Below are 24,673 nucleotides of genomic sequence, written 5' to 3' on the forward strand. Positions count from 1 at the left end.
TGGGTGCTCTGAGGCACAAGGCTGGGGGAGGAGGAGGACCTGGGTCTAAGGGAAGTGGCAAGAGAAGTGCCTGATGGGCAGCCCTACTACATGTCCTGATACCCTGGCTGCAGGGAGGCTAGGAAATTAGGCATCTGACATTTTGAGCTTCTAACATTTCTCAAGAAGTGGAAGCCACCCCTTGGGAACAAGCTTCTGCTTTCATCCTCTACATCTCCAAACATATCTTTCTTTAATCATCCTTTCTACTTCTGCTTCCTGCCTCAAAAGAAGACATTTCGCAATTCTGTTGTCAGATAAATTAACTCCCCTAGCTTTTTTTATCTCATCCCTCCTGCCTCTTTCAGAATTTCAAGGCATTGATTATATTCCCTCTTGTATCTTTAGTCCTATTCTTCTCCACTCTGTAGTCTACAAACTTGCCTAAAGCTTCCTCACCCTAAGAAGGAAAGAAGGAAGGGAGGAAGGGAGGTCAGGGGAGAGGGAGAGAAAGGAGTCCCCCCTTCCCTGTATTGTGCTCCCCACTCAGGCTTCCTCCATTTCATCGTCACCCTCTTAAAAAGTGATATACCACTTATTAATACCTTCACCCTCAACCATTGCAATCTTGCTTCTGTTTCCACCAGCCCTTGAAACTACCAAATCCCATCCCCTCTCATTCCATCCTGCAGGAGCTTATTTTCAGCCCCCATTCTCCTTGGCACATGGTCACAGCAAAAATGATTGATCACTCTTTTATGAAACTCCTCTTCTTTGCCTCTGCAACACCCTCTTTCCCTGGGTTTTCTTTCTCTTCTGACTGTGTTTTCTTGGCCTGCTTTGCCAGCTCTTCTCCTATTCATTCCTCTACATCTTCGAGTTGCCTTTAGGCCTCGAGCCTTGGACTCTTCCTCTTTTAACCCTACAGTCTCTCCCTGCACTAATGCCTGGCCTTCATCTCTTGAATTCAGCCAGGTCCTAAATCTAAATCTCCCCCTCCCACTCCCTTCATAAGCTTAAGAAAAGCAACCACCATCGGGCTTTCATATGTCCTAAAATTCAAAAAGCACAAAATGAATTTACTTCACCTTATCCAGTCCTCTTTCCCCCGACCAATGCTTCCTCTTATATTTTCTTTTTCAGGTAATGACACCACAGGAGTGAGTTTGTGTACAGTTCAAGTAAGCAACTCAGTGTTCAGATATACTCTAATAGATACCATCTTCTATAACAAGCACATTTTACAGGCTTTGTGGATGCTATAGGCTCATGGTTAAAGGTTATAGTGCTGGGAGATTCACAAAAACCTTTTGCAGTCTACTTGAATACCTCAAAGATTTTCTTAACCTTCTCAGAAAATATAAGAGACAAAAATTATAATTTATTATAAAAAGAGACAGAACATATACAGATTTAACCTTACGTAAATTATTGCCCCACTGGGATAATGCTCTTTATTCTTTGTTTTCCTAAAGTCAGTAGAATACAAAGTGTTCCTCAACCCAGGCCAGACCCTAGCAATTGTGGAGCATGGATCAATATTACAAATGGCGGCTCATATATCACTGTCTAAATAATCAGAATTTATAATTCAAGATGACAAACTATAAAATAAAATATATTCTGTCTACTGACCTTGACAAATTAAATGCCATAATGACAATAAAAAATATATGTAAATCTATGTTTTTAATATGACTGAAAATTGATAAAGCATCAAGGATACTAGTTTTAATTATTATTGCATAAGTCTAGACATTTTGTGGATGTGCCAGAAATATTTGGATGAATAAAATAAAGAGCTAACTAATTCATAAGGTATTATGTATTTATTCCATAGTTTATTTGTGCCTTTACTTTAGCAAAATCACTAATGATGTTTAATACTTAAGAGTTCTCTTAATTCAGGATGCTTAGGTAACTCAGCAGTTGAGCATCTGCCTTAGGCTCAGGGTGTGATCCCGGCATCCAGGATTGAGTCTCACATGGGGCTCCCTGAGAGGATCCTGCTTCTCCCTCTGCCTGTGTCTCTGCCTCTCCCTCTGTCTCTCTCATGAATAAATAAATAAAATCTTTAAAAAAAAGAAGTTTTCTTAATTCATGTTCCATCAATAGTAAAGATTTAATGTATTAAAAAGTAAAATATAAGCATATTCAAAGTGGTCAAAATTTGTATATATTTTCATCAAAATGTAAAGTAAATATAAGATGCAAAAAATCAAAATTATTTATAATACTGCAAATAAGTTACTCTCATTAATTATCTATTAAATCAGAAGGCTACATGCCTTCTGTTAACAAATATCAATTTTTAAGTAATAAGATTTAAATGAAACTAAATTTTGTTTAATTTCTTGAAATCAGATTTCAAGAATTTAATTTCTTGAAGAATCAATGAAATATTATTTAATATTTTTTAAATCATAATTTGAAATGTTAGCATTCAAAAATGTCTAACTGCTAGTGCAGGTAATCAATAACATGCTTCATGTATTTTAGATTTAAGTTTCATATACATGCATACAGATACACATATACACAGATAAATATGCATATACATACAGATTTAAGAGTAATATGAATTATACCAAATTGAAAAATATTCTTCAGCTACTATGAGCAATTGCTGCAACCCACACTAATTCATAAGTACTATTGCATCTAAAAATTAGAACTTGAAGAGAAGAAAATACATGTTCTGTCAAAAAATACTTTGTCACACAAGAATCTATTGTATCCATGCTGTCTCTAGGGAAGTTTGTTTTTTTCTGATCAAAATGTTTCCACCACTGTAATCTTACTGCACTCCAAAAGCAGTGTCCATCCCCAAGATTGGCCCTGGCACAATTCCCAAAACTTTCCACCATACGTCCTATGTTTTAAGGACATAGCAGGCTGGAACTTCAAAAGCCCACTGATGCCAAACTCAAATATTTACAGACCCAGCTCTTTCAACATAGCCTCAAATAAGCAGGATTTTAGCTATGTAGACAGCCTACTTTGCATACCCTGGGAAATTACACTCAACATCTGCCAACCATAAATAATATAAACTCTGTAGATATAAAAGACCCCCAGGCTACTGCTCTTCTTCAGAGCTCTCTGACTGAGAGATACCCAATCATGCAACATCACCTAAACATTAAGCCCCCCTCTAATGCCCCTCTTCCTGGGAGTTCCCTTGTTCTCCTCCCCTTCTAGATAGTGGTCCCCACAGGGTAGCCTGTGGACAGCATCATTCCATGAGGGACTTCCCTCACAGGAAAATCTGTCAAAGTGTTATCCAATAAAGCTTGTGTGCTACACCACCCTGTGAGTGTATCTTTCTCCTTGATCAACTCCCACATCACTCTAACTCACTCTTAGTGTCCTTCTCTTACACTTGTCTAACATTTCCTCATGTTTAGACCCAAATTATAAATCTTTGGCAGGAATATCAGAGGAATGATGCTGTGTTTTCCTCAGTGCATCCTATCAGGTGGCAAATGATGTCCATGTGTCCCATTGCTTGTGTCTGCAGATTTCTCACTGTAAAGATATTCCTCTTACCTTTGTAATTAACTTTATATGGAACTACTTTGCAACTTTATAAATAATCTATTTCTTTTCTTTCTTTCAGGCACTATCTTTAGCATCTATTGATGTTTTTTGCCTGAATTAATTATTACTATGATGGTTGCCACATTGAGATTTTTAACTCCATTATTCCTTCTGTGTTTACTAGTTGACATTTTATTGTGATGAGAGCTTTCCCTTCTGTTTATTTATTCATTTATTTAGATGCAGAGGTAGGAGAACTGTGACCCATGGGCCATATCCAGCCTGCTGTCTATTTTTGTAAATAAAGTTTTATTGGAATACAGCCATTCATTCATTTATGTATTATCTACGGCTCCTTTTGTGCTACAGTGGCAGAATTGAACAGTTGTGTCAGAGACTGCATGACTCACCAAACCTAAAAATCTATTATAAGGCCCTTTGCAGAAAAAGCCAGTTCCTGATTTATATCGTGTAGACTCATGTAGTCTTATTTTATGCTATTGCTATCATTATTTATTTGATGCTCTAATTGTCCTAGAATCAGCCATAATTGGTTCTTGTGTCCTTTTGACAGGTTTCCATTGTTCTTTGAATCCTTCCTTGCTTTCTGATACAAGATTTTCTAGGCTTTTCCTACTTTTTCCATGGAATCGCCAATTTCTCCAAGGAACCTTGGTTTCTTTTAGTTGGAAGTGGTATTTAAAAACCAATGTCTGGTATTGTCCTTGGGGTGTTACTGGAAAACACTGGAAAGCTCATGGTTATAGATCTAAAATTAGAAATCATTAGCATATAGATGATCTATATAGCTGTGGGACTAAGTAAGATTACTCAGAGAAAAGCGCGGAGAGAAGAGGACACAGACTAGACTCAGGATCTCTAAAGGAAAATAGTCTGAGAAAAAGATATTTGTAGTTATATGGCTTAGGGTTTTAATGTCTATATCCACAAAGTGCTTATGTAAGTAGGCAAGAAATAATTAAGACTTCACTGAAGAATAAAGGGTCATATCAGACCTGTCACATAATTAAATGAGGATTGGTAAATCAACACAAGGAAAAATATTCAACCTGACTTATGAAAGAAATGGAAATCAAAACAGGATACAGTTTTGAGTAATTGCCTTTTTTTTCAAATATTTAGTTAGACAGTTTTCAAATTTATAGAAAAGCGGGCAGAGTAGAATAATAAACATCTGGATAGTCATCATCTAGATTCAACATTTGTTAACATTTTACTGCTTACTCATCTTTCTTTCAACACACCCAAGAACACACACATTTTTTTCCCACTGAACCACTTGAAAGAAAGTTGCAGATAGCCTGACATTTGATCCTTAAATATTTCAACATGTATTCTCTTATATATGTCCTTATGTAGGCCATTTAAGGATTTAACATTTTTTTAAAAATCACTGTAAAAAACATAAAATTTACCATTTTAATCATTTCTAAGTGTACAGTTCAGTAGTGTTGACTATATGTACATTGTTGTACAACAGATCTCCAAAACTCTTTCATCTTGCAAAATGAAACAATTTCCTATTTCCCCTTCCTCACAGAAAATTAATTTTAGTTCAATAATATATCTAGTATAGAGCCCATATGCAAATTTCCCTGTCTCTGAAAAATTTTTTACAGTAGTCTCTTTAACTGCCACCTCTCTTTAAAAGAATGTTTTCTTTTATTTTTTTAAAGATTTATTTATTTATTCATGAGAGACACACACACAGAGAGGCAGAGACATAGGCAGAGGGAGAAGCAGACTCCATGCAGGAAGCCCGATGTGGACTCGATTCCAGGACCCTAGGATCACACCCTGAGGAGAAGGCAGATACTCAACCACTAAGCCACCCAGATGTCCCAAGACTCTTTTATTTTAAAACAGTCTCCTTGCCTTATTTTTACTCTTTAAGATACTGATTTTCTTTAAAAGTCCAGTTTTCTTGTTCTGGATTAGCTTATTTCCTTATGATTAGATCCAGACTAAAGGATTTTGGCAAAAACATTCCGTAGGTAACATTGTGTACTTCTTGTTACATCATATCAAGAGGAACATAATGCTGGGTTTATACTGGGTTCCTCACTATTCACAATACAAAATTTGATCACTTGGTTAAGGTTGTTGGCCAGATATCTCAGAAAGATACTTTTCCCCTTTGGAATTAATAATTAATCTGTGATGAATGATACTGTTGAGAATATTGTTTCCTAACACCCTTTCACACAATGATTAGATCAGAGATTTCAAAATGATTTTATAATTGGCTTTAAATTTATTATCTGGAATTCTATAGAGAAAAGCTTTCTCTTCTCTTTCCCCTTTCTTTCTTATTTATTTATTATCATAATATCCTCATAAATTTCTGTATCCAGTGATTACCACCCACTACTGCCATGATTTTTGATGCTCACATTGTCAGATTTGGGCTGTGGGAGCCCCTTCGAGCTGTGCTTTTTGACATGACCCCATTAGTCTTTGAGCTTTTTCTTACTGTCTGACACAACAGAAATTTCCAGGCTTATGTTGTATTTTCTCTGTCCTTGACATGGAATCACTCATTTCCCCAAAGTATTGTTTCTTTTTCAGGGAAGAATGGTATTCAGAAACCATGATCTGAAACCATCCTCTCTACAAGTGTGTCTCCTTGTTTCTAGGTCTTTTCAGTGTACATACTAGAACACACACACACACATATACACACACACACACATATGTTTTTTCAATATCTTCCATTCAAAACCAATAGCACAAGGTTTTCCCTTAGTTTTCCCCCATTCCATGTTTGTATCGCTCTCTTCACCCATGGTGAAAACTCTGGCTCATAAAAACATTAATGTATTCATTAACTCTTTTTTAAAGTAAGCTTTTATGACAAACATGGGGCTTGAAGTCACCACCCTGAGATCAAGAGCTGCATGTTTCACCGAGTGAACCAGCCAGGCACCCCTATTTATTAACCTGATCTAACCCATAATATACACAAAATTATTTCAAAATTACATCACCAATACCAATACTACTATTTATCATAAACCTATTATAAGCCCAAAATTTCTTCACTATTCTTTTTGTTCTCAGAGTATACTCCACTAAAAATATGAAGAGTGCTGTGTTCAAAAGTTAATTGAACTTATTTTTTCTTTCCCAAGTTATCAATTTGTTATATACTTATATTCATTTGTTTCTGTTTTTATCTAATATTAGGGCTTATTTATTATACACTTGAGGTTATTTTTGAATATGTAAAACATTTAGGAAGTTCAAAAGTTGAAACTATATAAAAAGTATACTTAAACCTTTCCTCATCTCTTTTCCCTCCATTCTATCTGCTCCTACACCCTTGATAGAACAATTCTAAAAATTTCCTGGCCAATTCATCTATTTTTTAAAATACATCTGCATTTTATATATATATATGAAGTAACTCCATATAAATTCATAAGATTTTCCTCATACTAGACATTGTGCTCTACGACCAAAGAGAACGTAAAAATGAATGAGATATGAACTGTGGGAGAGCAGGGAACAATGGTGAAAAGATGTGACATGTATAACTTTCATAAAAATTTTAAAAAATTCTTTTTTTTAAGACTTATTTATTTATTTTAGAGAGAGAGTGTGTGCAAGCGAAGGGGAAGGGCAGGAAAAGGGACAGAGAGAATCTGAAGCCGACTCTACACTGTGTGCAGAGCCCAACGTGGCACCCAGTCTCACAACCCTGACGTCATGACCTGAGCCGAAATCAACCATCAGACATTTAACTGGCTGAGCCACCAGGCATCCCCCAAATAAAAACTTTCTGATAAGACAGCAAATAGGCTTGTAAAAATTCAGAGAAGTCTTTCACAAAGGAGGAAGTGATAAGCCATGTCCAGTGAGTCTGAGAGGTCACAGAAGAGGAGGGCCAAGAATTGACCAAGAGGTAGCCATTGGTGACTGCATGAGGATGGTTGTAGGGAATGATGGAGATGAAAGGGGAATTGAACTGGAGGGGATTAAAGGACTGGGAGGTAAGGAAGTAAGACATCAGCACAGGCATGTCATTTAAAGGCATTTTCTTTCTTTCTTTCTTTCTTTCTTTCTTTCTTTCTTTCTTTCTTTCTTTTTTAATTTAAAGGCATTTCAACAAAGCAGAACAGAGAAGTGGGGCTACAGCTAGATGCAAATGTGATGCAAGCCTTTTCTTTTTATAAGATGAAATATATTATCTAAAACATGTTTGGGTGCTGATGGGAGTGCTCCAGTGGAGAGGGGAAGATCTGAAGTGTGTGAGAGAGAAAAGACAATTGCAAGAGCAAAGTCTTGAATGTACTGGAGGGGATAGGATCCAGTGCACGAATGAACTAGCATCTAGTAGACGCTTAATAAAAATGTGTTGAATGAAAAAGAAATGGTAAAGAATGGACTCTTTCCTCAAGTTGATCAAGTCCAGAGGTGGAAGACAGGTGAGTGAAGCACACACCAGAGCGCAAACACCACGGGATGAACTGTGGCTTCATGAGAATGCAAGAACTTTGAGAAAGAAGCAGCACCTTCTCAGTGATGAGGCTTCTCAGAGCAGGTGGCATCGGCTGACCCTCGAAGACAAGAAAGTGAAGCAAAGGATTGTGAGAGAGAGAAAGGGCATCAGTTCAGCCTAAAGAAATGTCAACAAAACCAAGGAGAGATGAAGTACATAGCTTGTGCTTTTGCTTCATAAAACTTTTTTTTACCACAGCCAATATCAAACACAGATGGAGTTTTCTCATAAATAGTTGTGCCTACGGATGCCTGCATGGCTCAGTGGTTGAGCATCTGCCTTTGGCTCAGGTCATGGGATCAAGTCCCGCATCAGGCTCCCCACAGGGAGCCTGCTTCTCCCTCTGCCTATGCCTCTGCCTCTCTCTCTGTGTCCCTCTTGAATAGATGAATAAAATCTTTAAAAATGTAGATAAATTAATAAATAAATACTGTGGCTAATGTTTATTGATGGTACTCTTAGTCCACAGCTACTGGAGGAAGACAACAGTTTCGGCTCCTATCTGGGAATATATCTTTGGTCTGTCCTGAAGAATTTAGTGTAGAATCCTTTCTTGCTGCTCTCATACATAAGCCCTGATTTCCTGACCACACTACATGCAGGGAGTGTTCTCATCTACCAGAGGGGCAGCTCCTTCATTGACTAGTGGACAGTAACTAGCAAATTATTTAAACTTTTCTGTCTTGGTTTCCTCATCTGCAAAGTAGGGATGGTAATATCTAGCTCGTAGAGTTTTGTGAGGATTAAAATAGACAATCTATGTGAAGTGCCTCCTCCATGTGCAGAACAGAATATGAGCTCAATAAATGGTTTGCTATTTTTGGTATTAAACATAGTGATAGTTACCATGTACTGAGTACTTATGGCATATCCAGCGTAGCAACTAAGTGCTTAGTAGGTATTAATTCACTGAATCCCCACTGCATCTTCTGAGGTAGACACTATCATTGCTTCTGGTCCCATAAATGAGAACAGCAAGGTAAGCAAGCAGTAAGGCAGGGATGGGAGATGAGGCAGGCTGGCCTCAGAGCCTTGTCTCTGCTCTACTAGGCCACACTGACTCTCTAATAATGGAATCACAGCAGTTCCAGAACCAAATCAATCTGTTATCCCAGATCCATTTCCCTTTTTAACAAGGAATCCAAGAAGTAAGCCAGGGGGATTAGGAATTGTTTATGCTTTTCACAACTGTGAGAGCTGGCAAGAAGCGTGGAAAATGATCCACACATTTTATTCACATGCTTTAGTCTGACCAACTGCGTTCACTCACCAGTTATTACCCAATAATAAAATGCAACATACTTTGTTTTATTTTGCAGTTAAAATTTTAACATTATTCAGGAATAGGCAAAAATGTCTAGGGACTTATCCAGCCAAAACAGACAAGCCTATAAAAAATAGAAACAAAAATATTCATTGCTGTACATTCTATAATACTGAAATATTAGAAGCCACCCTAATATCCTTCAGTAGGGGTCTAATTAAAGTGTGGTACATGCACAACTTTTAACAAGACTACGGTCGGGCACCTGATGGCTCAGTGATTGAGCATCTGCCTTTGGTTCAGGTCATGATCCCAGAGTCCTGGGATTGAGTCCCCCATCAGGCTCCCTGCAGGGAGCCTGCTTCTCCCTCTGTCTATGCCTCTGCCTCTGCCTCTCTCTCTCTCTCTGTGTCTCTCATGAATAAATGAAAAAAATCTTTTTTAAAAAACTGAGATAAATTTAAAGATAAAAAATTCTCCTATGTAATGGGAAGTGAAAGAACGAGGTGCAGAACTGTGTGTCTAATTTGATTCTACTTTTGAAAACTAATGCTGGTAGGTTGGTACATGCATTTTAAAAATCTAGAGAAATAATCAACAAACCCTCATAACAGTAGTTATGAGGAAGGAATAACAAATGACTTTTGACTTCCTACATCATATATTTCTGGATTGTTTGAATTATTCACAAGCACCTATTCACAGAAGAAAACAATATATGTTTAAGTAGGGAGGAACACAGCCTGAAGCAGGGCTCTAATCTCTCAGTCTGTTAACTGCTGCCTCATTTCCTGGCAACAGAGTTTTATGACTGGCTGGCTCTCAACACATCCTTCTGCCAACAGGACACTGGTGAGCAGGGTCGTTAGAAATCTTCCTTGAGAGAACTCTAACACAAGCCCAAGAGGCATTACAACTTGGAAATATGGCCAAAGGGAAAAAATCCATAAAAAACATCCATCCCTGAGTCTCTATCCGCAGTAGGAAATGTGGCCATTAAGCCAATGAAGGGAATTAGGATCATGATGAAATCACACCGGTTTGGCTGTGGAAAAAACGAGAGATGTTAAGTGCAATTCATCTTTAAAGAACCCCATCCTTCCCATCAGGCCTCGGGACCTACCTCGCCATAAAAGCAACAGAGATAAGATAAATAATCACTAAAATTGCTGGCATTTTTACAATGAGCCACAAATTTCAGAGTCTTTCACATCCATTTTATGCCACATTGTGTGGCTTTCCTATCCAGACACTTTGGGAAGCAGGTTTTTCAGAATAGGAGGCGCTTTAGTAAGACACAGAAGGACCAGACCCCAGAATGTCCCATGCTCACCAGCAAAAGTGGTCATCCTAGAATTAACTGGCTTAATAATGAGTACAATTCATTTTTAGGCCAACATGCTGCTTCCCAAACAGCCAAATGATGTATCCATCAAAGAGGAAACACTGGTAGCAGGTGAACAATGCAGAAAATGCAAGGGAAACTGAGCCTCTGAATAAAACCATAGATGAGGGGAATCAGTGGTCAGCCCAGCTTTCTCCAAATCTTAGAGAGGGGTGTGGAGTACAATGCTCAGGAGGGTCTTGGGTCTGTGGGCACGTGGTATGGTCCCCTCTCCATTCTGTCACCACCAAAGTGGTCCTGATACACAGTGAGGAGAATGAGGATGCAGGGAAAGCAGCCCCTCCCCTGCCAGTCTGATTGAGGGGCTGCACCCTCCTCCCCTGGGAGCTAAGAAGCCATCGCTGGGCCTCTGGGATGGCCAGTGTTTGTTTCACAAAGGCAAAAATTGAAATGAAAAATCACTATGTAAATTCTTCAAGGTGATTGGACAAAAATAAGAATAAAACTTACCTTTTCTCAACTCCAACTTCAGTGCCAGACCTCAAAATGGAGAGACATGAGGACGTGAATACAGCCCACAACCTCATTTTAATTCTCATCATATATACAAGCACAAACCTTACCATTGCTCTTTTTCTTATTGGCCACCTTTGCCTCCTTCCTGCTGTCACACTGAGCTGAATTCATTGCTCTATTAATTAAGCTAAAGAAGGAAGAGGAATAGATTGATAAAGTAAGGTAGATAAAGAGATGATTTAAATAGTTTCTAGGGGTTCTTGGGTGGTTAAGTCAGTTAAGCTAATTACTCTTGGTTTCGGCTCAAGGTATGATCTCAGGATTGTGAGATCAGGCTCCGAGTTGGGCTCCGAGCTCAGCACAGAGTCTGCTTGGGACTCTCTCTCTCTCTCCCTCTGCCTCTCCCCACTGTGTGGAGTCTCTTCTCCTCTCAAATAAATAAATAAGTAGTTTCTAAAATCGCTAGATATCATATTTTAAGACAGTTTGTTCTAATAGTTTTGGAACACATTATAGATACAAAACTAGTCTTTAAAAATTAGAAGAATAAAAAGAAACCTCGAAGAATATGTTTTCTTCTCAGTCTTCAGCAGGCCCTCTATAAAGGAAAGCCTCTCCCTTATCCACATTCCCAAGTAAGGCTTTAATAAATGGACTGGCAGTTTGGAAATAGGAATAAAAAATATTCTGAGTCTACTTATTCAAAGTGAATCCAGGTGTTCTTAATGCTTTCTTTCTGCTAGCAAATGACACAGCCTGAAAACAGACCTGCAGAGACATGCGGTCTTTACAAATGAGGACTAGATTCTACAATAGGTAAAATCCATTATTCTTCCCTTAACCTTGCAAGAACCCTGGATTGACAAAATGTATATGTACATTTATACAATGGAATACTACTCAGCAGTAAAAAGGAACCAAAATACTATTAACACTACAACATGAATGAACCTCCAAAGCATTATGTTAAGTGAAAGAAGACATTCACAAAAGTCCACATCACATTATGCTTCCATTTATATTAAATGTCTAAAATAAACAGATCTCTAGAAATGGGAGGCAGATTAATGGCTGCCTGGAGCTGGGGTAAGCTGGAAATGAACAGTAAGCAGGCTCAAGAGATCTTCCTGAGGTGATGAAAATGATCTAAAACTGGAATGATGATGGCCACACACTTGCTAAACTTACTAACAGTCATTAAAATACACTTCTTAAGTGGGCATATTTTACAGTATATAAATTACATCTCAATAAAGTTGCTTTAAAAAATGCAAGAGTCCCCTGCAAGTCTCAGGTTGCCAGATTTAACTTAGCATTCCTGCTAGTGTTTGAACTACAAAATGACACACACAGTATCATTTCTGTAAAATTGTATTATGTCCTGAAACTTACCACAGAGGAGCCCCAGAAGCAAATCCAAATAACAAAATCTCACATTTTTTTCCATTTAGCAAAGCTGACGATTATCTTCTTCATGCTTCCCCTTTGCTTGCTAAAGATGACTTTGGTTTGTTTACTTTTTATGAGAAGTTTCCTATTGTCTAAACACTAGTTTCACGTGAACTTGGCTGCAGAATAAATTCCTTTAGGTGGTCAGATGTGACATCCAAATGTTAGTCAGCATGGTGTCAAATCTATTTTAACTACGCCACTCAATCCTGTTTTCCTCATTTGGCTAAAAAGCAACTCAGAGGTTTTTCCAGTCTTAAAAAATTTATGGATAATTCTTCATTTTTATTTTACTTGTATTTCATGAAATCTAAGAGTATCAGTTCATTCTTTCCTTTAAAAATATTATGCAGATGGAGGTATGTACAGGATTTCAGCTTTGGTAGCAGCAAAATATTGTTCACAAATAGGAAACTAGCTAAATTATTATACATCCAAACATGAAATAAATTACTATGTAGCTATTACAAATATGGATCAAAATCTATAGGTACTACCTCCTAGGTGTGGAATTACCTACAAGATGTATTGTTAAGTAAAAAAAAAGATGTGGAATAGCATGCTTATTATGCTACCCTTTGTATTTTGTTTTTAAAATAATATATCTAAGCATAGATACACCAGATTGGTAAGAGTATGTTCTTGTAAGAAAGGGAATTGAATACTTGGGGGTTTGTCCTGATAGGGCCACTAACTTTTCAGTATATATTCTTTAATATTGTTGGAACATTTACCACGTATATTATTATCCACTGAAAAATTTTTTCATGGGACGGCCTGGGTGGCTCAGCGGTTGACCATCTGCCTTTGGCTCAGGGCATGATCCTGGAGTCCTGGGATCGAGTCCCACATCGGGCTCCCTGCACGGAGCCTGCTTCTCCCTCTGCCTGTATCTCTGCCTCTCTCTCTCTCTCTCTCTGTCTCTCATGAATAAATACATAAAATCTTTTTAAATTTTTTTGTGTGTTTTATGCCTTTACCCGTACATTTGATAAACCATAACAAGATGCAATTCAAATACTCTAACAACTTCTGTCCACATATAGTAGTAATGACATTTAATAAGAACTCTGTCCAGATTTTAGCAACATAAGTTGCTAAGAAATTTATTTAAAGACTTCAATTTCTCCCTCTCTAAAACAGATATATTATTATGAAGTTAAGGGAATAACATTTGTAAGAGTTTATAAGATGTGAAGTCATCAAGATGGAGCTTTGCAGGGGCAGCTTACCCTTGGATATAAGTAAATTGAGTTCATCTATAGAAGCAATAGATCTCTCTGTACCGGACATTTGTTTCTTATTCATCATTGGATCATTCAAGTTGAATTGGACTTGACTTATGGTGATCAATTATGGCTTTTTGTATTACAGGACCAAATTCATTATCGGATCCTTGGAGACTAAGTTTAGCATTAAATATGTTTGCAGTGGCAGACAAATTCATAATCTGCCTGTCAATTCACTCCACTGCCTGGTCATTCTTCTGCCTATAAAATTAATTTCACTGAAGAAACAGTAATAAACATATCTTAAAATCACGATGGCATATTATAGTTTGGAAAACACTTTTACATATTTTATTGCATTTGACAGTCTTAATAACCCTATAGGGGAGGTGAGACAGACATTATTATGTCTGTTTCGCAGACGGTTATAGATTAGCTAATCATTCAGGAAGCAGAGAGCTAATGTCGGAAGCTGGGTTTCCCCCATCCCATTCCATCTAGCTATATGTATTTTATTGGATGTGTGTAAGAGTTCAGAAATGGGTGTTTGTGTATAAATTCCACGCTTTATATTTGAACATATAGACAATCTTTCAATTTCAGAGTTTCTGGGTTTTGTGAATGGAATTCATATAGACATTGTTTCACTTGCAGTTTGAACTTACCCTGACAATTATATCATTTAAATTCACACGGGTAGCCAGAGTGTTCTTGTGCGACAGGGACCATTCATTTTCATAGTCTCATTTATGACTCATGGATTTGTGTGGGTGTTAAAAAGACAAATCCAAAGAAAGAGGAATGGGAGAAGATTTCTTTCTATATTTAAATATAAATAATAGAAAGAGGCTGAGCTAAGTTATAAATAACGATGAAGTGAAATGTTCTCCGGAAAATCCATGGCAATAACATTAACTGCTGCCTGAGAAATGTGACTGCTTAAAACTCTGGTTTGGAAAACCTATTCATTGTAAAATAAATGGCTTTTTATTGCTATTATTACATCAGGTCATTCTTCTGAATTTTTTCCAGGCTTACAAATGTAATAATTGGTTTTATACATTTCAATGATTTAAGATGTATGGTTTTTAATGTTTCATGTATTAGGAAAAGCAACTTGGGCTATCATCGGGTTATTGCTCTGGACTGAGGTGGCTTTTCAGTATTTTTTGCAGTGAAGTGTAAAGACATGTTTATTATTTTAAACATTAGCCAGTTATTGTATGACAAAGAAAGTATTATTAGGTTCAGATAATCATTATTATTCTTACACACACCCACACACATTGATAAATACACTGAATAGTATACCCAAGGCCAGAATCTGGAAACTTACAATATCCATGGCATTGATGTGATTTTGTTGCAGTATTTTTCAAGATTTAGTGAAGTTAAGTAATTTAGCTTGCTCTTGGATACTACTATCTTTAACTTGTTGGAAGAAATCACTAATCTGAGAAGGAAAGTATCACAATCTTGTGGAAGTGCTGAATCTGCCTTTCTTCGTAGCTTAAAAGGAAATAACTTGGTTGCAGCAGAATGTTTCACATCCCTTTTGTTTGGTTCCAATTTGCAGAGTCATCTTGCTTCTAAAATGGTTTCATAGCCAGAGATGGGAGGTTTCTAAGCCAGAAAGAAACTCCCCTCATCTTTGAATATGTGCCTTTATGTGAATCTCAAGGGCCAACTATGTAACTGAGATCTGATTTTTTTTTTAAGTTTCCATCAGATATTTTTAGCAAGACTTAACCATCCATTTGAAGACTTGACAGGAATTATTCCAATAATCATGCTCCATATAAATAAATAACTTCTACCTCTTCCTACAGATGTTCTGAGAGGGCTGCAGGGGAGGGACAGCTTAGGAAGACCCATTAAAGTACACATGGACTTCTGGATCTGTTTTTATTCTTCAAGACTGATTTAGCTAATCTAAGCTAAAGGAAAGCTGATTACCTTGTGTTTGAGTTAATGTGAGAGTTTACATTGTATTCTGAAATGTTAACCAGTCTCTGAGATAACCCTTTATTAGCCTGTTATTAAATATTTACATGTAGATGTACACATACATATCATTGTATCCGGCTTTTATCCTGAGTAAGGGTTATAGTGAGCAGGACTACTCTAGAGAAACGTTAACAATGAAAAAAAATAGGCAATATTAATGAAAATATAAATTATCATAGTCACAACATGCAAGAGATCAGAGATCAAAGTACATAAGCTTAAAAGGACATGCTGTTTTAAAAAGCCAGGTAACAGAAGAGATCAGAAATCCAGGCAGTTAATTCATAGAGAAGAGAAGTCAGGCGCTGAAGGTCTGAGAACCAGGGCAGGTAAGGATGAGCCAAGGCCCATGAGAATGGAGCAAGGACTACAGATATGATTCTGAGGCAAGGTCTCCTTCACACTCTCCAGGAAGATGAAAAATCTTCCACTCAAAGTCTGTGCTCCTTTGACTGCCAAGTAGACTTATGATCACCTAAATGAATTTTGTTAACAAGATGGACTGAGTTACATATTATAGCTATTTTCCTATGGCTTCCAAAGCTCAGCTCTCCTTAGCTAGTAACAAGTGGGAAAATTGAAAAACGCATGGGGACAGCTGATAGTTGTTTAAAAGTCACAAGATAAGCACTCCATCCCACACCTCAGAGGTGGAACCAAGGTGCCTGAGTGCTTGACTCACATGAATGCTGAAGAGGTTGCTATAGAAATGTTATCAAATTGCTGGAATCAGCTATGTATCTAACAGAACTTAAATTTCAAAGTCCACAGGAAGCATAGTTAAAAAGGACTTTCCTTGGCTGCTGTGTGTTTACAAGGCAGTTACTTAATAGATCAAATTGCATGTGGCTAGCCATCTCTGAGAACCTGGGTAGGGAAGATAACATTACCACCCCTGCCATGCTTGCTCATTAACAAGGAGGGGACTGGAGATCCTAATAGTGAAGACAAGAGGAATTCAAGGGAGCACTTGCAGACACAGATATTGGCCTCTATATAAGTGCAATACAATTTTTTCCAACTGTCACCTCAATAACCAGGGACTGTGGTTACAACAGGGCTCACCCTGCAGATTTCAGGTTGAGAAATGTTGAACACTAAGGAAAGGGGAGGGGTTATCAGAGGTGGGGGAAAAATGGTTTGGTGGTAGGAGGGTGAGCAGAGCAGGACAAATCCAAGGGGGGGAAATCCAAAACATGGGGGAAGTTCCCAAACTCAGGTTGTTGGATAACTTAAATATCAAATATGAGGCAAGCAAAGGGCAGAACAGAACAGATATTAGGATCGCAGTTCTGAGATGGAACGCTGTGTCTGATCCAAGGATTGCCTCAACCCAAGTCTCCTCATTATTCTTTGCTAAAAAACTTGAAGAAAGAGTTATACTTCACCAACAAGAGTGGATTCTGACAACGTATGTTGGAATTTACTGACGTCAAAATATGCCAGATACCTAGAGGTCAGCTTAAAGTAAAAGGAAAAGGAAACATCTTTGTGTCTACTTCCATCAGCATCCATAGGAGTTAGAGCTAAAAGAGACCTTGGAGATGTCCTAATCCAGAACTTCATTTTGCAGATGTGCAACTGAGGTCCAGTGTGGCCAAGTGACTTGCTGGAGCACACACAGTGAGTGGCAGTGCTAGGACTGGAACTCACACCTCCTGACATTCTGGTCAGTGTTCTTCCCATAGCCAGGTTTTTAGCATTCACAGATACTCTGGATGAAGGGCTAAGTCTCCAGAATATCAGCAACCATCACATAATAAATTCAAAATCCCATGGAAGGGAGGAAGTGGAATACATCACCACCACCACCCGCCCCCACTGACAGTAGGAAGTTAAGTGAGAAAGAGGAGTCCTAGAAGTTTAGCAAAGACAATTTATATTTGCCCTGGAAAAGCAGATGTATGATCTGGGATGTATTAGGAAAGCATGACCCCATTTGCTCTCCCTGATTATTTTCTGCTTTCACAGCAACTCCAAGGTATGACAGAAAAGCTCTTTTATAAAGATAATAACAGGGTTTAAAACATCCAAATTGTAGACACATAGAAAGAGCTGAGATGGTCTTTAGTCCTGACTTTATTTTATAGTTCAAGAAACTGAAGGCCAGAGTGGTTAGGAGTCTTGATCATGGTTAAACAACAAGCCAGTTGAATGTGGTCCCTTTCTAATTAGTTACTTTGGAGAGGCTTTATACTTATTCTAATGTTGCTGACACTACTCAAAACATCTCTACTCAAAAAATTCCTCAGAATTTCTCTTATTTTAGTAAAGGGGCTGCTAACACGAGAAAATTCAGCTCCTTTACTTTATAGCTGCCTTCTGTCTTCCTCCCTATACTCTACCCCTAACAAATAGCACTGTCCAGCTCACTCACTCATTAATTCAATACAAATTCATTGAGCATGAGTACCCCAGATCTAGTGTATGACTTGGCTCCAACGACTCCACATTATGTTGGAAAATCCAAATACACTCTTAGCACCTTACATTCAGCTAACCATCCTTCACCTTAAACCACCCTCCCTCAATCATCCTCAGGTTGGTTTATGAAACAAGCTGCCTATTACAGGTAGTTGTTCTAGAGTCAATGCACTCCAATAGAACTTTTTGTAGTAATGTAAATATTCTATAATCTGTGCCATCCAAAGCAGGAGTCACTAGCCACCTGTGGTTATTTAGCACTTACAATGTGGCCAGTGTGACTGAGAAACTGAATCTTTAAAAATTTATTTTAACTAATTTAAATTTAAATAGCCACATGTAGCTAATAGCTACCATATTGGATGGCACAGTTCTAGACTCTTCCTCCATTTCCTCCCCAACTCATTCCTCCTTATCTCTCAGATACCAGGCTCAATCAAAATTTCGTTTTATTTTTTTTCAATCAAAATTTTGATGCATAGTTCTTTCCTCTTCTCTGCAATCCCATGTGGTTGCCTGGATCTCATCTCTTCTCTGGCTCAACATTACTTTCTTGTCTTGGCAACTCCACAATTCAGAGGGATAAGCTCTGCTTTAGCCCTGGCTTCATAGACCCTCTTGGATACCCTCCACCCCCTGCCTGATCACCACGTGCAGGAAGGCCAGCAGATTCAGACATCTGCAGTCCCACTGAAGACATTCACGATAATGTTCTGAGGGCTCTTTGTCCTTTTGCCACAAAAGGACAAAGGAGAGTCACAAAATTAGAAAATTGCCCTCGGATGCCTTTATCCTTGAGGTAAAGTTTAGAGGCACTGCCACAATGCACCACTGAGAAAACAAGCCTGGATAATAATTCTTATTTTTGACACTCTAAAGCACCTCAATAATCAGTCATTCACTAGAATGAAGTATTTTCATGGAATAGTGATCCCATCCTTTGTGCTTTCAGTGGATATGCACTGGTTTGGAGATGAAGGGTTCTTTCCCCTGTCCCTGTTGGAATGTGAAATGCCAAAGGCTGGAAGCAGCATGTGGGCTCCTAAGGACAGGTTGCACTTTCCAAAGATGACCACAATAGCTCCCTTCTCATATTCATCTACCCTTGAATCTTGGAAGGCTTATGACTTAGGAAAGCAAGTGACTCACACTTGGAGCTCTAATCGACCATGTAACAAATCCAGCTTCTTTCTGTGAGACTGCCATGCCATGAGGATGTGCAAGCCAAGAAGAGGCAAGTAGGCCCCGTTAGGAGTTAGTCTTCAAGTCCTTCCACTTAGGCATCAGACATGTGAATGGGAGTTTCAGAACACCCTAGCCTTTCAATCCTCCCAACTAAGGCCCCAGACATGTGGAGCAGAAAAAAATCCATCAACGTTGTGCCAGTTTCACATTCTTACAGAATCTGTAAGCATAACAAAATGGCCATTGTTTTATGTCACTAAATCTGGGGCAATAATATCCACAATTGTTCTATAAGTCTCAAGAAATGAACAACCAACCATCAGTTCCCACCTCCCCACCAGCAGTTCCCAAACAGAAAGCACTCATCACCCCTACCATGATTAACTCTGTCAACGACTGCCCTGGGGCAAGGTAGAGTGGGTCTGGAAGGACTTTTCTGACAGGTCAAATCTCCAGGAAGGCTGACTTTTCTTAAGCCATGCAGCATGATAGGCGGTGTATTAAAAGGAAGAAAATCATGATTGGATTGTTTGTTTCTTTGGTGTTGAGTTTAATAAGTTCTTTATAGATCTTGGAAACTAGCCCTATATCTGCAAATATCCTCTCCCATTCTGTAGGTTGTCTTGTAGTTTTGTTGACTGTATCCTTTGCTGTGCAAAAGCTTCTTAACTTGATGAAGTCCCAATAGTTCATTTTTGCTTTTGTTTCTTTTGCCTTCGTGGATGTATCTTGCAAGAAGTTACTGGGGCCGAGTTCAAAAAGCGTGTTGCCTGTGTTCTCCTCTAGGATTTTGCTGCTGGGGATTTACCCCAAAGATACAGATGCAATGAAACTCTGGGACACCTGCACCCCGATGTTTCTAGCAGCAATGTCCACAATAGCCAAACTGTGGAAGGAGCCTCGGTGTCCATCGACAGATGAATGGATAAAGAAGATGTGGTCTATGTATACAATGGAATATTCCTCAGCCATTAGAAATGACAAATACCCACCATTTGCTTCAACATGGATGGAACTGGAGGGTATTATGCTGAGTGAAGTAAGTCAATTGGAGAAGGACCAACATTATATGGTCTCATTCATTTGGGGAATATAAATAATAGTGAAAGGGAATAGAAGGGAAGGGAGAAGAAATGTGTGGGAAATATCAGAAAGGGAGACAGAACATAAAGACTCCTGACTCTGGGAAACGAACTAGGGGTGGTGGAAGGGGAGGAGGGCGGGGGGTGGGGGTGAATGGGTGACAGGCACTGAGGGGGGCACTTGACGGGATGAGCACTGGGTGTTATTCTGTATGTTGGCAAATTGAATACCAATAAAAAATAAATTTATTATTTAAAAAAATAAAAAATAAAAGGAAGAAAATCACTTTACTGCCTCAGACAGGAACATAGGCTCCCACAAAGAGGGTTTTCAGTGGCAAACATATGATTATAAGCTGGTGAGAATTTAGACTGAAATGTTTTCCTGCCCCTGAAGCTTACTCAGTACTTCAGACATTACCCTTCAGGTAGAGGCCTCATTGATAAAATTACTAAATTCTCCAGGATTTAGCTCAAAGAAGCCTCCCTTCTAGGCAAAAGACACCTCAGGTTTGGACTTTCATCATAGAGATATCATGGACAGAAGGATTGGGAGTGAGGAGGAGGCTGCCTTTGGAGGGAGAATTGTGTTCATGAAGATAAGTCACTTTCCTCCCCACCCTAGAGAGGAGAGGGAGTAGGTGCTGTTTTGTTCCTTTGGGATTGCTGATTGAAAGCTGAAGTTTAGAAAGGAGGTCCTCAAAAGACTTGCTCATAAAGTTTTACTCCAGAAAGAAAGACTGATGTCTTGCCCTTTGTCTCGTTATTTGCTTGGCCACTGAACTCCTATCCAAGGGCTTGCAAATTGGGCAAGGAGCACTGGGGAGAGGTGGCATGGTAGATGGACTAGCAGGAGGGGTGCAAGGAGACTTCTCACATTCCCAGGCCTCAGAGAGATAAAGGAGGGCTCTGATAGCTCTGCCAGTTTTGAAGTCTAGGCAAGGAAGAGGAGATTGAGGCTACCAGGTTACCAGATTGCTGAGCTTGGAAGAAAGATCGTAGAGCTGAGGAGCCTGGGGAAAGGAATGTCTTGGAGATGCCACCAAAGCCATAGATGGAGTGCCACGGAGGTGAGATGCTGCCGGCAGTGAAACTGGATCACTGTGACAACAATCAGAAAGGGGACCAAACTTCGAGGCAGGCTCTTGCTTAAGGAGACTTTCTTCTGTGCAGAAGTGTGGCAAGAGAAAATAGGTGGTGAAGGGAGAGGACCACACCCTGGCCCCCACTCTAGGCCCTTGGAGCCACAAGCTTGGCCTGAACTTAGGAAAGAAGGAAAGATTTGAATCAAATATGAGGTTGAGGGGCACCTGGGTAGCTCAGTGGTTGAGCATCTGCCTTTGGCTCAGGTCGTGATCCCAGGACTCTGGGATCAAGTCTCATATCAGGCTCCCTACAGGGAACCTGCTTCTCCCTCTGCTTATGTCTCTGCTTCTCTCTCTGTCTTTCATGAATAAATAAATAAAATCTTAAAAAAATATATAAGTTTGAAGTTCTAAAACAAGCAGAACTGAATTTTAACAACTAGGTCTCACTATTTTAGTAACTGAAATAATGCAGAATTACAGAAGTGGACTGAGATGGCATTAAAGAGAGCCCTCAATCCAGCTGCAGAGCATAGCTGGGGACAGGCTTTGGAAAAATAAAGCTCTTTAATAAATGCACCCCCATGGGTTCAATAACCAGCAGTCAAACTGGTTACACACTCAGGTGACTCCCAGGCAGAGACTACAGTGGGTAGGGTGCGTGTCCAGGATCTCACAGCCGGGGGTGAATGCTGCACTTTGCAGCTGGGTGAGCTTCAGCACATCAAGAGAAGTCCCTGAGCTCTCAGTTTCCTGTTTATGAAGGGCTAACAAATCCTATGCCCCAGATTTACGAGGTTTAAGTGAAATAAGGTCTGTACACATCCAAGAATAAAAAGGAGTTGCTTTTTGCTATTTGCCCCTCTGTGTGTCAGCTTCCCAGTAAGGTGACCTCCTTCTTTTCAGTTCTGTGGGTCACTGCTCCTCGCCTATCCATGGCTGAGCAGGTTTTCCTGTTCGCATGTCAGTGACCACTGGTGAAGTAAGGTTCTTTTTTTCTTTTTTCTTTTTTTAAAGATTTTTCATTTATTTATTAGAGAAAGAGAGAGAAACAGGCAGAGGGAGAAGCAGGCTCCATGCAGGGAGCCTGACGTGGATCTTGATCCTGGGTCTCCAGGATCGTGCCCTGGGCTGAAGGCAGGCGCAAAACCGCTAAGCCACTGGGGCTGCCCTATTTTTTTTTTTTAAAGACTTTATTCATTTATTCATGAGAGACAGAGGGAGAGAGAGAGAGAGAGAAAGACAGAGACGAGACAGAGACACAGGCAGAGGGAGAACAGGCTCCATGCAGGGAGCCCGATGTGGGACTCGATCCCAGGACTCCAGGATCACACCCTGAGTGAAAGGCAAACGCTCAACCACTGAGCCACCCAGGAGTCCCAGTAAGGTTCTTTCCTACCCAGGGGTCCTCTCAGATCCCCCTCCATTCCATGCTGGATAAGTTTCCCTTGCAGGCCCTCAGCAGTGACTACCAGACGCATCTTCTTTCTGCCTCAACAACAATCTTCTGTCCCTTTGAGAACCTGGGACCCCAGAGCTAGCGCTGCCCCCGGGGACTACCCATTCCCCTCTAAGAGGAGCTGATCCGGGCCCTCTTCTGAGCCACTGACTCTTCTCAGCAATGTCAGCCTGGAACAGCTGGGCCCAGCTCATAGCACAGAGCCTTGCTAGCAGACATTTTTAAAAAATCAACACAGAACTTATCTATGGTAAAGTGTACAGATCTTAAGTGTACAGCTTGATGAATTCTTACATATGGATACAGCCATGGAAGTACTTACCTGGTCAAGACTTTAAAAAGTATATCACCCCAAAAGGCTTCCCATGCTCCTTCCCAATCACCGCCTCTGCCAGAGGCAACCAACATTCTGACATTTAAGCCACAAATGTGTTCGCCTGTGTCTGAACTCCTCCCTAGAATTGTACTGTATGTAGTCTCTACTCCCTGCCTTACCTTGCTCCGCATGTCTTTGAGAGTCATCCATGGTGTAGCATGTATCCATAGCTTGTTCCTTTTCTTTTTTTTAAAAAAGATTTTATTTATTCATTCATGACAGACACATAGAGAGAGGCAGAGACATAGGCGGAGGGAGAAGCAGGCTCCCTGTGGGGAGCCCTATGTGGGACTCGATCCTGGGATTGACCTGAGCCAAAGGCAGACACTCAATCACTGAGCCACCCAGGTGCCCCCATAGCTTATTCCTTTTCATTGCTGAGTGATATTCCATTGTATGAAGATAACTACAATTTGTCTATCCGTTCACCTTGATGGTCATTTGAGTTTGTTTTCAATTTGGGGCAATTGTGAATAAAGCTGCCATAAACATGCACCTAATATGTTTCCATAAACATATGCGCTCACTTCTCTGAAGGAAACACCTAGGAGTGAAATGATGAGTAATGGGGTAGGTGTATGTTTAGCTTAAATAGATATAGTGGGCATTTAATGAATGCTGCCTGTTAGAATAAATGAGTGAATGAATGGATGACACTCCAATGCTACTCTCAGATACTAAGAGAGGAATGTATGAAATGTATGAATTTGGGGTAAAGAGGGCTTTGGGACGCCTGGGTGGCTCAGCGGTTTTGTACCTGCCTTTGGCCCAGGGCGTGATCCTGAAGTCACAGGATCAAGTCCCACATCGGGCTCCGTGCATGGAGCCTGCTTCTCCCTCTGCCTGTGTCTGTGCCCCTCTCTCTCTCCCTCTCTCTCTCTCTCTCTCTCTCTGTGTGTCTCTCATGAATAAATAAATAAAATCTTTTTTTTTTTTAATTAAGTCCTTTGGCTGACAATGGTTTTAGGAATGAGCATGAGGCTTCAGAGAGCAGGAGGGGAGAGGGACTGCATGAGACCCCCTGGAAGAGCTAAGTCAGAGCTGGAGTGAGATGCGGGCTGGCAGGGGGTTCCTCTCAGTGCTGAGAGCATGGCCCAGGACAGACACAGGATCCGCACACAGCCGTGCCCACGAGGAGAGCAGTAGAATAAGCTTCTGCGGATTCTCCGTCATGGTCCCTAATTGGTTGCCTTCACCGCGGGAGTCTTTAA

The 24,673-nt window shown here is 39.7% G+C and overlaps 2 long non-coding RNA genes across 4 annotated transcripts in view; one reads left to right on the plus strand and one right to left on the minus strand.

Moving 5' to 3' along the window:
* LOC144302621 (uncharacterized) overlaps positions 1-20,656 on the plus strand; it is a 38,234-nt gene extending 17,578 nt beyond the window's left edge. The window contains exon 3 of one of the 2 annotated variants that reach the window (XR_013369564.1): positions 20,247-20,656. This is a non-coding gene — a long non-coding RNA (uncharacterized LOC144302621). Of the gene's footprint in view, positions 1-7,639; positions 8,553-20,246 lie in introns of those variants that run through there. The other variant, XR_013369566.1, reaches the window with a different exon arrangement.
* LOC144302622 (uncharacterized) overlaps positions 1-24,673 on the minus strand; it is a 106,715-nt gene that overhangs the window by 54,487 nt on the left and 27,555 nt on the right. The gene's annotated exons all lie outside the window — the stretch shown is intronic.

The sequence above is a fragment of the Canis aureus genome, chromosome 31 (assembly GCF_053574225.1).
Source record: "Canis aureus isolate CA01 chromosome 31, VMU_Caureus_v.1.0, whole genome shotgun sequence".
In the NCBI taxonomy this organism is placed as follows: Eukaryota; Metazoa; Chordata; class Mammalia; order Carnivora; family Canidae; genus Canis; species Canis aureus.